This window comes from Sarcophilus harrisii, chromosome 4 (assembly GCF_902635505.1).
Source record: "Sarcophilus harrisii chromosome 4, mSarHar1.11, whole genome shotgun sequence".
Lineage (NCBI taxonomy): Eukaryota > Metazoa > Chordata > Mammalia > Dasyuromorphia > Dasyuridae > Sarcophilus > Sarcophilus harrisii.
This window is the reverse complement of record NC_045429.1, coordinates 238,147,378-238,162,959: the sequence shown is the minus strand read 5'-3', so window position 1 is coordinate 238,162,959 and position 15,582 is coordinate 238,147,378.

Genomic DNA, 15,582 nt, shown 5'->3' with positions numbered 1-15,582 from the left:
TCTGACTTTCTTATTAAATATTTAGATTCAGTTGGAACTATTTCAAATTGTTTAATAGCAATTATTTAACCCTGGACCTGTGACTACAATTCTTGTCAACTTTTCAACTCAAGACTATTTCATAAAAAGAGCTGTATGCAAAGTTCTTGACCTCCTCTGTTTGAAAAGGTGAATTTAAAATATGGTGGCAATCAGTCAACATTTATTGAGTGACCATGTGTGTCAAGTCTGTATTCAATGTTGAATGCATTCCGAATGAGCAGAGAAATAGAGAGAACTGTCCCAACAGGCATATGGGTTTGTTTTGTCAGCTTCCTATGACCTACCTAGCCTGGGGCATGGGAATGACCTAGTTTTATTCCAGAAGCAAGGATGCCTTTGAAACAATAGGGTATAGGTTTGCAAAATATTAGGAAGGTCTGCTTAGAAAGTATATTATAAAGGTTGGTAGCTTTGCTACCATACTAGTTACACAAACTGTTTTGTGTTTAAATGGAGATTTTAGTTTAGTTTAGTTTCTTGGATAGCTAAATATCCAAACACTGAGTTAAATATGTAAGCTGTATAAAAAGAAAGCAAATCAAAGGAAACTGCTCAAAAACAATGTCAAAAGATTTCTACCATTTAAGAAAGTCTCTCTTCTGAATGAGAAATCTTTCTTGTCAGGGATATTTTAATTTTAGTTTTTCTGATTGTATTTTGTTTGTCTTAACAGTTTAAATGCAGATGTTATTGCCATGCTACAATAAAGGTTAATTTTTTTGAGGGGAGGGAGGATTAGTGATGATAGAATCTTTGTAGAGGGACAGGGAAAAGTTGGGAAGTAATCCAGATAATTTGCACCAGGATTATGAGGGGACTCAAAAATGAAATAATTTTTGGGAAATGAAAATGTTTTTAGTAGTAGAAGAGAAAATTAAGAAACAAAGTAATTTTCTTATTTAAATATTGGCTTATTTGCTGTTGCCTCTTCATGACATTTTACCTTCCTCATCTATTTCTTTGTTGGGCTCTTCCCCATGCTTGGAATGCATTCCCACTTCATCTATATCATGTCAAATATTCAGTGTCCTTCAAGGCTTTGTTCAAGAGCCATTGGTTTCTGGATTTCTTTCTCAATTCATTTAATGGTTACTACTTTACCCCCTCTTGCTAAATTTTTTTGCTAAATTGTTTTGTTATGATATATGAAATAATACATAATAATATATGTATATAATATATATATATATATATATATATATATATATATATATATATATACATATATACGGCTCCCACATACCCATTCATTAGAATGGAAGTCATCTGAGAGTAAGGATTATTTTCTTTCTATTCCTGGTATCTAGTTCCCAAGTTCTGCAAAAATAGGTCTAATTAATTCCTGTTGAATGAGTGAATCTACAAATTATGTCATATCAACATAGAATTATACCTTATTTTGTGTGACCTCAGTTTCCATAATTAGGGTCAGTAGATAGAAAATGCAGCTTTTAGCTAGATAAGGAATCATGTCCTAATACCAAAAAATTTCCTAATAACTAGTGCTCTGCAATAATGGGATGGGCTACCAAGTTCTCTTTTACTTTGGTATGGATGTAGAATTTGGATGTCCTCTTGGAGAGGATATGTCATTTGGTCTATGATCAATTCACATATGGATAAATGAATACATATATGGATGTTTGTTTTGTCCTATCAATTTGTATATATCTAGATAGACAATAATGATATTACTACCTTGAGTTTATTTTGTTCTATTTGAATCATCTATTCCTGTTGGGAAGTTCCAGGCTGTATTACTATGTTTTCAGTCACAGTAGGATTCTGTAAAATGAATCCTCTAGCCACTAAAGAAGGATTTCCTGAATTATGCAGAATGTGTCATCCACACAGCCTCCAAATTATTACAGCATTTATTTCAACTCCCTGCTTTCAGGTAAGGTAAGATAAATACTCTCAGATAAGCAGGAGACAGGAGTGTACAAAGTTCTTGCAGAAAATAGCTGGGGAAAAATATGAATTAGGAGAGAACTGTGATGATGTGCATAGAAAGGAAGACTCCTGCTACTTTTTGGAACGCTGGAACTATAGAAAAAATGCCCAGGATCAGGTCATAAGGCATCTACCTCATTTGAGGGAAATAAAATTACTCCAATTCTCCAAAGCTTTCTGCTGATTATTGATATCAGTCCTGTCTTGGGGGGATTTGAGCTTTAACCTCTTGGATCCATTTACATGGATCATTTCCTAACCGTATTTCCCTACTTCCCCCCTTCTTAAATATCTTGTTAATATTTTGTAAACATTCTGTTTAGAACTGTATATTTATATGTTGCCTCTCTAATGAGAGTAGAGATAATTTTTTTTTTTGTCTTTTTGTCCCCCAAACCCAGTGCAGCCCTAGAATACAGAAATTGACTTACAAGTATCTGTCAATTGATGAGTTGATTGGCTTTTGACCTTTTCAATCAGGTTTAGGGATTATAGGCATTCAAGTTTTCTTTCCAGCAAAGTATTGCATTTCTTTGGTTTTCTCCTTATTGTGTCTGCTCTCACAAAATGATCTTTTTATTACTATTATTGTATATTTTTAGGATATAGATATAAATATAAATATATGTGTGTGTATGTTATTGCCATATTTACCTAGTTGTCTATTTGTTATCCTAAAGAAGAGGGGAAGGAGACTGGATTTGAGATTTCAGTGATTACAGGGGATTTCCAGGTGTGGGAAGTCCCAATTACAGGGATAGATTTTTCCAAAATACAAATTGGATCAATTATCACATGAATCCCCTGCCTAAGGATCTTCAATGATTTCCTATTGCTCCAAGATAAATCTTCTTATCCTGGCATTTAAATATTTTCTTAGTTTCTTTTTTGCATATTACTGCCATTCAAAATGCTCCAGCCACACCATCTATCTGGTTTTCATGTAACTGTGCTGTATGCTCTTTGCATGTAGAAAGGCCACCTGGCATATCAGACTTGGAGATTTCCTTGGAGCAAGGAAGATCTGGATTCACAGACCTACTTCTCAAACCTATTTGCTGCTTGATCCTAAACAAACTACTTAATTTGCTGAAGCAATTTTCTAAGACTATAAATAACAAAACAATTGAATCCTGACTTTGGCTAAGAAAGTTTCCTCATAGAGTTCTCTATGTCGATGAAATTAGAGGGCCAGACAACTAAAATATTTTGCATTTACTTATTTGCATATACATCACCTATATAGGTATAATGTGTATGTGCATAAACATTATAGAATTCATTATATTTGCATACATAGCAACCCTCAGAATGTGAGTCCTTTATGGGCAGTATATTCTTTTTTTTTTTATACCTAGTGCCTTGCATGTTGTGCTTAATAAGTCTGCATTGAATTTAGTTTCTTTTATCAATCCAAAATCTACACTTTGCAAACTTCCACCCTGTAAAATTTGTAGGCCATTGTTGAGAAATTGATGCAATATATCATTTTAATTGATTCATACAAAACTACACATACATCATTTACAAATTTAAATGATTTGCTTCATAAGTTTGTTTTGTTCTTGTGTACTCTCCATGTCCCTGTTCCTGTACCAGCTCATTAAGGATTCACTCTCTAGAGATTCTCCAGCCCAAAGAGCAATATTTTCCAACCAAAGAACAAGAAGATGATTAGGAGATAGGAGTGGGAAGGAGACTGTTTCAGAAGCATTGTTCAGGACATGGAAAATGACAGAGGAAATCATTTCATCTGCTTTGTTGTGGAGTTCTTACCTTAAATACCAAATGAATTACTGAGCTCTTAGTATTTTAATCATCAATTTCTTCATTTTGGGACCTGCCCTGCAAGAAGTAGGAATATAGGTATACATTGTTAACGAACTACAATTCCTATATTCCTATATTCTTATTCCTATAATGGGGGACTGGCTATTGTATACAAGTCATCAATTGGCCAACATAGTATCTCTTCATGGAAGGAGTTGCTTCCAGAAGAATCCTAACAATATGTAAGAGAAATACATTTGTGAATATATTTTTTTTTCCTTCTTTTGAGATACTTGGGGTTAAGTAACTTGCCAGGGTAAATACATCTAGGAAATATTAAGTGTCTGAGGCCAAATTTGAACTCAGGGCTCTATCCACTACGCCATCTGGCTACCCCCATATAAGTGGGTATATTTATCCTATCATATCATTAGGATGTTTATATCAGCTGCATAGTTAGAACTGTCATCATCTTCAAAAAGGCCTGAATCATTTTGCTATTGTTGAGTCATTTCAGTCATGTCCAATCCCCATGACCTATTTAGCAATTTTTTTAGCTGCATTTACATTTGAAAGAATGAGAACCATAGCTTCTGGTGAAAGAAACATTCTGTAAGGGGAAGAACCATGAAACCTTCCCCTCTTAAGGCCACAGTATCCTTCCCCCACCCTACATACACACACACACATCAGGAACAGGGGCATTAGGATTTTTATTCATTCTTTTCAAGATAACCAGAGAAGATTTACTATATCCTTTCTCGGCCACCAACTCAATATCTGTCACATTGCTTTCCCCATTTTAAAGGTCCAGTGACTAGAACCCCAATTCCTTTTAACCATTGAATAATTTTTACCAAATATAATTTTACTCCATGGATATAGGAAAAACAAAATGCAATTTCCTTTAATATTTCAGGGCATAATGCATTCTATAGCTCCTTGTTGGGATGGTGAGGAAAGGAGAAGGGGAAAAAATCATAATTTAGCTAAATTCCTACATAGCACCGGTCCCAACATGTTCATGTCCAAAAGTAATGCCTTCTGAAAGACTAGACTTCTGAAAGAAATGCCATCTTTCAAATTACTTCATGCTCCTCAAAGTTTTAATTTTATGCTGGATGCAACACCAAGGGCTTGTGCTCCTAGGCTTTGAAATTCCTGATGTTGAAATCTTTGTTCTCTGTTAAAATGGAAAATAAGAAAAAAAGGCTAAGAATTCAGACCTATTTCTAAAGCCTAGTGGAGGAAGGGGAGAATGCTCCATGGCCTTTTTAACAGTATGTTAGAAGCCATAGGGAAGGAGTCATCTCAATTTCTTACATATAAACGAGATTAAAAGAAATGGCTAGAAATAATAAACTCTTTTGAAGATACTGATAATTCCAGTTATGTAGCCATTGGGGGGGGGGGGAGGGGGAGGAAATCCCAGTGATGTAGACCAAACACAAGCAATAATATCTTTACATGTTATCAAAATATTACAACATGCTATATGAATGTTATGGAATATTATTGAGCTGTAAGAAATGACCAGCAGGACGAATACAGAGAGGCTTGGAGAGACTTTAAATGAACTGATGCTAAGTGAAATGAGCAGAAACAGATCATTATATACTTCAACAGCGATACTGTATGAGGATGTATTTTGATGGAAGTGGATTTCTTCAATAAAGAGAAGATCTAACTTAGTTCCAGTTGATCAAAAATGGACAGAAGCAGCTACACCCAGAGAAGGAACACTGGGAAATGAATGTAAACAGTTTGCATTTTTGTTTTTCTTCCCAGGTTATTTTTACCTTCTAAATCCAATTCTCCCTGTGCAACAAGAGAACTGTTCAGTTCTGCATACATATATTGTATCTAGGATATACTATGACATATTTAACATGTATAAGACTGCTTGCCATCTGGGGGAGAAGGTGGAGAGAGGGAAGGGAAAAGTCGGAACAGAAGTGAGTGCAAGGGATAATGTTCTAAAAACTTACCCATGCATATGTATTGTCATTAAATAGTTATAATAAAAAAATTACCACATGCAATTCCCTATCATCTCTCATGTGGAAACACCATCTTAGCAGATGGATGGGATCTTCACATGGCATTAGACCTCCTTCAAATGTCTCTGTGATATCATCCATGTGATCATTCTTTCTAAAGCTTTTGTTATACGTTGCAGCTCATCTAAATTGGCTCATTATTTGAATCTCTTATCTATATCCTTTACTGATTGTGAAAGAAGCAATTCGCATAATAAAGTGAACTTGTAATTTGTCCAGATAAGAAATATAACCTCTCAAAGAACTGGAAATTGAAGGGATTCCCAGTAATTGAGGAACAGCTGAACAAGTTGTGATATATGAATACAATGGAAATGAGAAGCAGACATATTTCAGGAAAAAAGCTAGAAAGACTTACATGAACTGAGACTAAGTGAAGTGAATCAAATTAGGAGAACATTGTACACAGCAAGGGCAACATTGTGTGATAATCAATTATAATTGACTTAGCTCTTTTCAACAATACAATAATCTAAGAGAATTCCAAAAGACTCATAATGGAAAATGCTATCTATATCTAGGAAAGACCCGATGAAGTCTTAATGAATATCAAAACATATTATTTTCATTTTATTTTTTCATACTTTTTTTTCTTCTGTTTCTTCTTTTACAACATAATTAATATGGCAATGTTTTACATGATTGAACATATATAACCTATATTAAATTGTTTTACCATCTTAGAGAGGATGGAGGGGAAGGAGGGAAAAACTTGGAACTCAAAATTTTATAAAAATTGAACAAAAATTGTCTTTACATGTAATTGGAGAAAAAAGAAAATATTATTTAAAAGAAAATAAATAGCTTCAGAAGTTAGTTATTTGCTATAATGCTAAATTAAATAAGTTAGACATGGAGGAATTATGTCTGCCATTGTTGGCTAAAAGCAATCCATTAAAACATGCTTATTGTTAGTGTGTTGGGGAAAGGAAGAGAAGGAAGATATGACTTTCTCAAATGTCTTTTTCTTTTTGATTTTCTGGAAGAATACCAGTTTTATTCATGTGTTATTTCCTGGAAATAACAACTAATTCAAAAACTCTCAGGGAAAATTCATTTCAAAAGATGATGAAGCCTCATTTAAAAATGAAGGTCAGCATTGACCAGGTACACATAACTTCAATCTTTTTTAATAAAAAGAAAAGAATGGATCAAGATTGATGAGATGAGTACTTTTCACATAGATAAAAAGAGATTATTGCTATGATTTCCTTTGAAAAGGAGTTTTTTTTCCAGTGTGTGATTAAAATAAAACAGAAAGTGATATTTCAAGGACAAAATTCATCATTTTCCAGATGTAACAACACCTCCTCATTTTAGAACCTATAGCTATTTTTTGGTCAAAAAGCAAAATTAAAATAAAAAAGGAATTGGGGTTAGATGAAGAAGAAGAACCTAAAATTCTCAGAGGTAGAGATCTCAGAGGCAGGTACAAATACTCCCTGATTAATACTGCCCTCTCTGACATCCTAGCCAGTGGTCCTTAGATTCTATTTGAAGACTTCTAATGAGAGTTAAAGGGGCATCTGAATGGCAGAGTTAAATGAGTGTCAGGCCTGTAGTCAGGAGGATTCATTTCCTGGAGTTCAAATCTAGCCTTACTTACAACTATGATACTTACAAGCTATGTCACTGGGCAAGTAGAAACAATGCCTTGCTGACAGGGCACATATAGTCAAATCTATGGTTTATGCAATAGTAATATATGATTATGAGAACTGGATCATAAGGAAATCTGAGTGCTGCAGAATCAACACTTTCAAATTGTGGTGATAGAGAATACTTTTGAGGATCCTTTGGAAAACAAGGAGATCAAATCAGTTGATATAAAGAAATTATTTCAAGCTATTTACTGAAAGATCAAATACTGAAGGTGAAGGCATGTTTCATTGGAAAAGGCCCTGATGAGAAATACTGAAGGTACGAGGTTATGGGAAAAAGAGAGAATGAAGGTAGTGCCATGGAAGCAATGGACATGAATACAGGCAGATTGTGGAAACAGGGGAGGATAGAAGGATGTGATATGTTATAGTCCATAGGGAAAAGAAGAATGGGAAATGAATGAATAATTACAAATTAGGGTTAAGCAAAGAGGAAGTCCGGACTACTTGTAGAAGATCAGAGAACAGACTAGGAATGTCCTAGAAAAATCAAAAACAAGTAAAAAGATTTGTGCCTTAACTGATTTTTTTTTCTTTGCTACTGTGACTAGGGTTACTAATAATTCTCTGGTCAAAAAAAATTTATCTTAAGTTTTTTAATCATTCCCATCACTGCTAATTTTACCTTCAAACCAATTTTATTATTCTTCCACATTCTTTTGGTTGAGTGAGCCTCTCCATTCTATAATTCAAATTGGCAATTTTTTGTGTCTGCTACTATGTTTAAAACTCAAATACTCATGGCATTCAAAGATAAATTTAGAGTGTTCCCTGTCTTCAAGAACTTATTTTGTACTGGAAAAGATGATGATGATCATGATGGCCATGATGTATGGAGTGTGCAGATATTACATGCATACAGATCAGAAAAATTCATTAGGGAGAGAAAATTAACAACTGGGACAATTAGGAAAGGCTTTCTGTAGGATCTAGCACTCTCCATCATAAATCTCAGAGCAATCAGTCAATAAATATTTATTAAGCAACTGCTCTGTGTAAAAGATCGGAGATTTAGAAGTAGAAGGTATCTTGGAAGCCACAGAATTTAACCTCTTTAATTGATTGATGAGGAACCAAGGCTTAGAAGTTCAATGACTCGCCAAGAATCAAACTATGAATGTGTGAAGTGAGACTGGAACCCTTGATCTTCATGACTTCAACATTCAGCATTCTTTCCACTATATCATGCTGTCTACATTCCTCATTTTAGAGTTCAGAACACTATATCCCAGAATTATAAAGCAGGATCACATATGTAGTAAGTAGCAGAATCAGGAATTAAAACACAGTTTGTAAATTCATCCCTCTTTCTGCTATTCCACTGTTATGCACTATCTCTTTTTTCTTCTACCTCTTTTTCTTTTCAAAACTCTTTCTAGGCTTCTATTTCTTCCATTTTTTCCCCATAGGGATCTTTTTTTTGGTACAAAGTTTGCCAGGTTCTTGAAGCTTTTAACCTTCTACAATTTTGCCCCCACTCCTGATCTTTATTCTCTCTCTTTTCTTTTAGTAAAAATGCCCAATTTCTCTTAGTAAAAAGAGTTCTATTTCTGGGCAAAATTCAGAGGTAAGTAAGGCTTGTCAACAGTATTCCTCACTTAATTTTCATTCAATTTGTCCTCTATCTTAAATACTGTAGAGTTTATAACTTCCTCTTTCAGTTGCTTTTCAGATTCTGGTTGCTTGCAGGATGAAATGATTTTTTTTGTGCTCTTTTCTGTACTCTGTTCCTTTCCTATTTTTATTTCTACTCCCCATTTGGTTCCCTCTGTTGTGCCAAGATGCATCTGCTTTTTGCCTTTGCTGTTGTCTCTTTATGCTCAAGATGTTCTACTAATCGTCTCCCCATTTTGGTTTTTCCCACCCCCCAAAAATATCCTGTTCACTTCTAAATTCTCACAGACTTATTCATTTATGAAATTTCCAAGGATTAACTACTATAAAAGATAAGAGTCTCCTTCAACCCACCCATAATGCCCCACGTAGCTATCTATAATCTGCTTAGTACTGGGAAGGGATCTTTGTGGTCTTCCAGTTCAAACCAGATGCATAGCTAGGATTGTAGTGAATGTGGAAAGGTACCAAAATTTAAAGAATATCACTAAGATATATAATTCTTCATCAAATAGAAATAACTGATCTTACTATTTAAGTAATCAAATAATTAGTCATAAAAATAGTAAATGGCCCACTTCCTCTTGGATACATCTCAGATAGTTGCTCCACCTCAGTTCACTCATACCCTTAAAAAAATTTCACCATTGAATTTATTTCAAAAAGTTGATTTGAAGGCACCATTGGTGCTGCTTGTCCCAGATCTCAGAAACTATAGTGACATCAATCCGCTAATCCACTTGTCAAGATAAGGAAAACCAAAATGTGTCAGCAAAAAAAAAAAAAAAAAAAGGCTTGAAGAGAAATCAGACAGGGTACTAGACATAAATGTAACATATATGGTATTTTCTTTTTGCTGTGTTTTGCTTCATTCCCTGTGTTTATGATAGGAATCAGTATGTGTATTCAATAGACAGTCAAATACATTTTACTGAAATGAGGAATATTATAGCTTGATAGCTTTTGTAAAGGGTAGGATAAGCAAATGTGGGCAGAGTAAATTCACATTTTAAAGGAAAACAATACATTCTATTTATTGACAAACTGGTCTTCGTTTTACATAGACAGCAAAATATATTTTCAAACATTTATTTTACTTTTTCTCAATTACATATAAAACATTTTTAATATTCATTTTTTAAAAATTTGAGTAGCAAATTCTCTCCCTCCATCCTTCCCTTCTGTCTCCTGTCCAGGAAAAATCAATATGATATAGATAATTTATGTGCAGTTATGCAAAACATCTTCATACAAATTATATCAAAAAAAGAAAATAAAGATCTCCCCTCCCTCCCAAATAAAGCTAGAAAAACAGTATTCAATCTGGATTGACTCCATGAGTTCTTTCATTGGAGTTGGCTAGCATTTTTCATCATAAGTCCTTCAGAATTGTTTTGCATTATTGTAATGCTGAAAATAGTTAAATCATCACAGTTGATCCTCGTACAATACTGCTTTTACTATGTGTAATGTTTTACTGGTTGTTGTAACTTCACTTGGCATTAGTTTATGTAAGTCTTTCCAGATTTTTCTGAAAGCATTCTGCTCATCATTTCTCATTGCACAGTAGTCTGTCACAATCATATACCATAACTTATTCAGCCATTCCCCAATTGATGAACATCCCCTCAATTTGCAATTCTTTTCTATGACTAAAAAAGAACTGATATATATATATATATACATATATGTATATATATACATATATGTATATATATATATATATATATATATATTACATATAGGTCCTTTTCTTTCTCTTTCCCCTGATTTTTCTGGAATACATATCTAATAGTGGTGTTATTGGGTCAAAGTGTATGCATAGTTTTATAGGCCTTTGGACATAGTTTCATATTGCTCTCCAAAATGTTTGACTTAGTTCACAACTCCTTCAATAGCACATTAGTGTCCTAATTTTCCCAGATCCCCTCCAACATTTATCATTTTCTTTTTCTGTTATATTAACCAATTTGGCAGGTGTGAGGTGATACCTCACTTGTTTTAATTTGCCTTTTTCTAATCATTATTAATTTAAAACATTTTTATTTGACTATAGATATTTAAATTCTTTTTCTGAAAACTGTCTCTTCCTATCCTTTGATCAATTGTGGAACTGACTCATTCTTATACAATTCAGTTCTTTATAAACCTAAGAAATGAGTCTTTTATCCGAAAAATTTGCTATAGTTTTCTCCAAGTTTCCTGCTTTTCTTCTAATTTTAGCTGCATTGTTTTTGTTCATGTAAAAACTTTATAATTTAATATAATCAAAATTATTTATTTCACGTCCTGTAATGCTCTCTATCTCTTTTTGGTCATAAATTCTTTCCTCATTCAGAGATCTGACAGGTATAATTTTCCATGTTTTCCTAACTTGTTTACAATATCATTCTTTATGTATAAATCTTGAATCCATTTTGATCTCATATTCATACATAGTATGGGATATTAGTCTTTACAATTTTTCCAGAAGTTTTTGTCAAATATTGAATTCTTTTTTTCCCAAAAATGTGGTTCTTTGGGTTTGTCAAATACTAGATTTCTATGCTTAATTAATATTGTATATTTGTCTAATCAATTCCACTGATCTACCATTCTGTTTCTTAACCAAAACCAAATTATTTTAGCATAATATAGTTTGAGGTCTGGCATTGCTAAACCACCTGTTTTGAACACTGTTGCAGTGTAGAGCACTGCCATGCTAAATTACCAGAAATATATGGACCAACACCCAAATTAAAAGTAGCATAAAATTTTAAATATAATATGAATAATTACCTTACAAATATATTAGAATTATTAAAAATGTTACCATTTTGTGGTCAGGTAACAAAAATATAAAAGATTAGATACTTTCTATTTCTATGATTCTCATGATTTTTCATCCCTCCTTCAAAATATTAATGATGCACAAGTATACAAGTGATAAAGCAATTCTATTTTCCCCAACCCCAATTCCTTGTGCCATGGAAAATCAAAAGACAGGTGCTTGATCTGGGTGGTAGTGTAGCATGGCAGTGTTGTATACTACAATAAGAGAGTCAACCAGAGAACTGAGCAACAGATAAAACCGGGGCAGGCTAACAATGTGAATTTGGTATCCTAATAATCCTTTAAAGAAGAGGACTAGCTTCTAGCTGTGGCCAATTTTGTTTCCCCAAAAGTCATTTGAGATAGATATCATGGCTGCTAAAATGTAAATTCCAAAAGATGGGAGGAGATTAACAGACCTTTGAGGGCTAGCCTCCAGTAAAACCACCATGAAAGGGGAAGGAGTCAGAAAGTTATAATAGTTACTTGTTATAAGAGAATATAAGAAAAAAATACTAAAATTACAAAGATTTCAAGAAGAAAACTCAGCTAAAAATCTTGAGCATAGATAGTTAAATCAATAGGAAAGATAATAATAAAGAAGGGAATATTTACTCCAAATCGAATGAAAGAGTGGAGGCATCTAATATTAATCATAACTAAATGCACAGTGTTTACTTTTTGCTAGGCACTGGGCCAAGCACTTTACAATTATTATTTCATTTGATCCTCACAATAATACTGGAAGGTAGGTGATATTATTATCATCCTTATTTTATAGATGGGGAAATCAAGGTAAATAAAAATTAAGTGATTTGCTTAGGGTCATATGACTATTAAGTATCTGAGGCTAGATTGGAATTTGAGTGTTCTTGATTCTAGGGCTAATACTCTATTCGTTCTGCTATCTGTCTCTATAAATATCTATGACTAAACATTGCAAGACAAAGGAAAATAATATCTGATGAGGTAGAGGAACTTTGAGATTTCCAAGGGAGTATGGAAGTGAAGCAGGATGTTTCTAAATGGTGTAAAAGGAATATAAGAATTTTGAAAGCACAGTTTATACTTTTGCATATGACCTTTATAACATAAATAACTGACAAAAGAGAAAAGCTAGAATCCATAATAGCATATTTTACCAAAGAAATGAAAGATAAAACAATTATTGATCCTGCAAATACTCAGAATTAAATGACAACCTGAAAAAGAAAATCAAAAAAGAAATGAAGTATAAATAAAACATAATCACTACTGAAGCAAAGCAGATTGATCTCAAATTCAAAATGAATAGAGACATCTTTAAGATTGTAAGTCTCAGACAAGAACACAAGTCAAAAAACCTGAATATCCATAATTCATAAAACAATACAATTGGCCAAAACTTCTGAATACAAAATACAAAGTGACAATCAACATAATCCATGAATCATTTCCAAAAACAACAACAACAAAAGCAAATTAAAAATAAACAAAACCCTAAAAAACACATAATGGTTTAGTGGTTTAATTTAACAACTTTAACAATATGTAATTAATTCTATAAGGGACCAAGGAAAAAGTATTAACATAAAATGGAAATAAAATTCAAATAACACAAAATACTATTCTGGCAGCTAAGTAGCTTACAGGATAGAGTACTGGATCTAGATCCCTGAAGACCTGAGTTGCAATCTGGCCTCAGATATTGACTAGCTTTGTGGCCCTGTACAAGTCACTTAAGCTCAATTTGCTGAAATCCACAGATCCTCCTGAATCCAGAAGAAAACAACAACTAACACTACTTTTTCCCAAGAAAATCCCCTATAGGATCACAAAGTATCAGACACAACTGCACAACATTCTGCATCTACCAGAATCTCTTGAAGGGATGAGAACTCCTGGAGGGAAATCTCCAAGAGCAAAGATGCAATCCAAAATGATATACCCTGTGATCTTGAACATAACCATTAATGAAAAAGAGGAGAATTTAATCAACAAGTTGCATTAAAAGTCTTCTTAAAAAGAAAACCGTACCCATACAGATTATTTGCTTTGAAAATACTGAACTCAGCAGAAATAACAAAATAACATCCCAGAAAAATGGGAAAAATAAAAATATACCTAGGGGTTTAGAATAATAAGTCCAAAACAAGAACAGACAGACCATTAAGAGATTTCTTTCTTTGAACACACATCTGCGCACATGCGTGCATGCACACATGCCTGATTAAAAGTAGAAGTCAAAATAAAGGATACGTCATACGAACAGGTCTAAAATATCACAAATTAAATCTCACAACACCCTGCCTCCAAGAAAGTAACTTCTTTTTTATAAATGTGGTACTATAATACAAAATGGGAAGACATAAAAAGGGAGAGGACTGGAAGGAGACAGAAGAGAATATATAATCAATCTAATCAAATCAATGGTTAAAAATGAAAGGGAAATAAAAAAATAAAAAAACTAAATAAAAACCTAAATAATATAGTCATCTTAGATAAAAGTGCACCAACATATTACAGCTGTAGTATCTTTCCTCTATATTTTTAAATAAAAAAAATCTATTTTTCCCTCTCCTACTCCTTATGCCATTAAGAAAAGCAAAGAAAAAGAAATTTCTTGTGAAAAGTATACCCAGTCAAGCAAAACAAATTCCCTTAGTGGCTTTTTAGTGAGATATATGTTTTGTTCTGTATTCTAAATCCATAGTCTTTCTGTATTAGATAATGTTTCATCATCAGTTTCCTAGAATCTTGAATAGTCATTGTTTTTGTTCATAATTCTTATTTATTTCAAATTCTTTTTACAATGTTATTTTTATATAAATATTTACAATAGTCCTCAGAATTTTCATTTTTATAATTTAAGTCTATAGGATTAATTTTGCTTCTGATTTGTTTAAAGATGCTATTTATGTAAGAGAGGGTATAAAGTAAAATCAGTGAGAGACTGAGATGGGGGGGGGGGAGGAGAAAACTTGTCTTAGTAGTATGAGGGAGTGTCACTGAAGAATATTCTTGTGAGGAAGAGAACTTTCCTGTAATAGGAAAAGGGAAATTACAATGGATATAATCTACAGGGATTTGATGTTTAAACTATTCATTCTAAGGAGAAGGGGAATTGGAACTACTGAGTTCCCGAGGGGAATTAACAGCTAGAAAAGGCAAAGGAATGGTTAGGAGGAAATTTCATGGGAAATGAGAAAAAAATATTATGTACAACTACACAAGGACATGGAAAATTCCTTACTATATAATCATATCTCTGTCCCCTCTAACATTTTCATGAATTAAAATTCCTAAGAGCAAAGCACAGTAGAAAAAGGATACAGGGATATAACATAGAATAAAATAGAATAACGAAAAAAAAAACAACCTCAAAACCTATTTAGAAGAGAGAATTTAAAAGATTCCTTAGAAGTTTTAATTCTATGAGGAATAAGGAAACTAAAGAAGGAATAAATAAACATAAGAGCTATGAATCAAACTCACTCTAAAATAGAAAAATTGAGAAGGAAAAATGATGGGAATGAAGGAGGAAAAGCTTATGAGAAACAAAATTTCAGAAGTAGGGAAGAGAAACATTGAGAAGAGGAAGCATTCTCTTGGAAATAGTTACTTTTAAGTATATTAAATTAAAACAACTGAATATAAAAAAATACAATATTTGTGGAGGAAGAGAGGAAAAA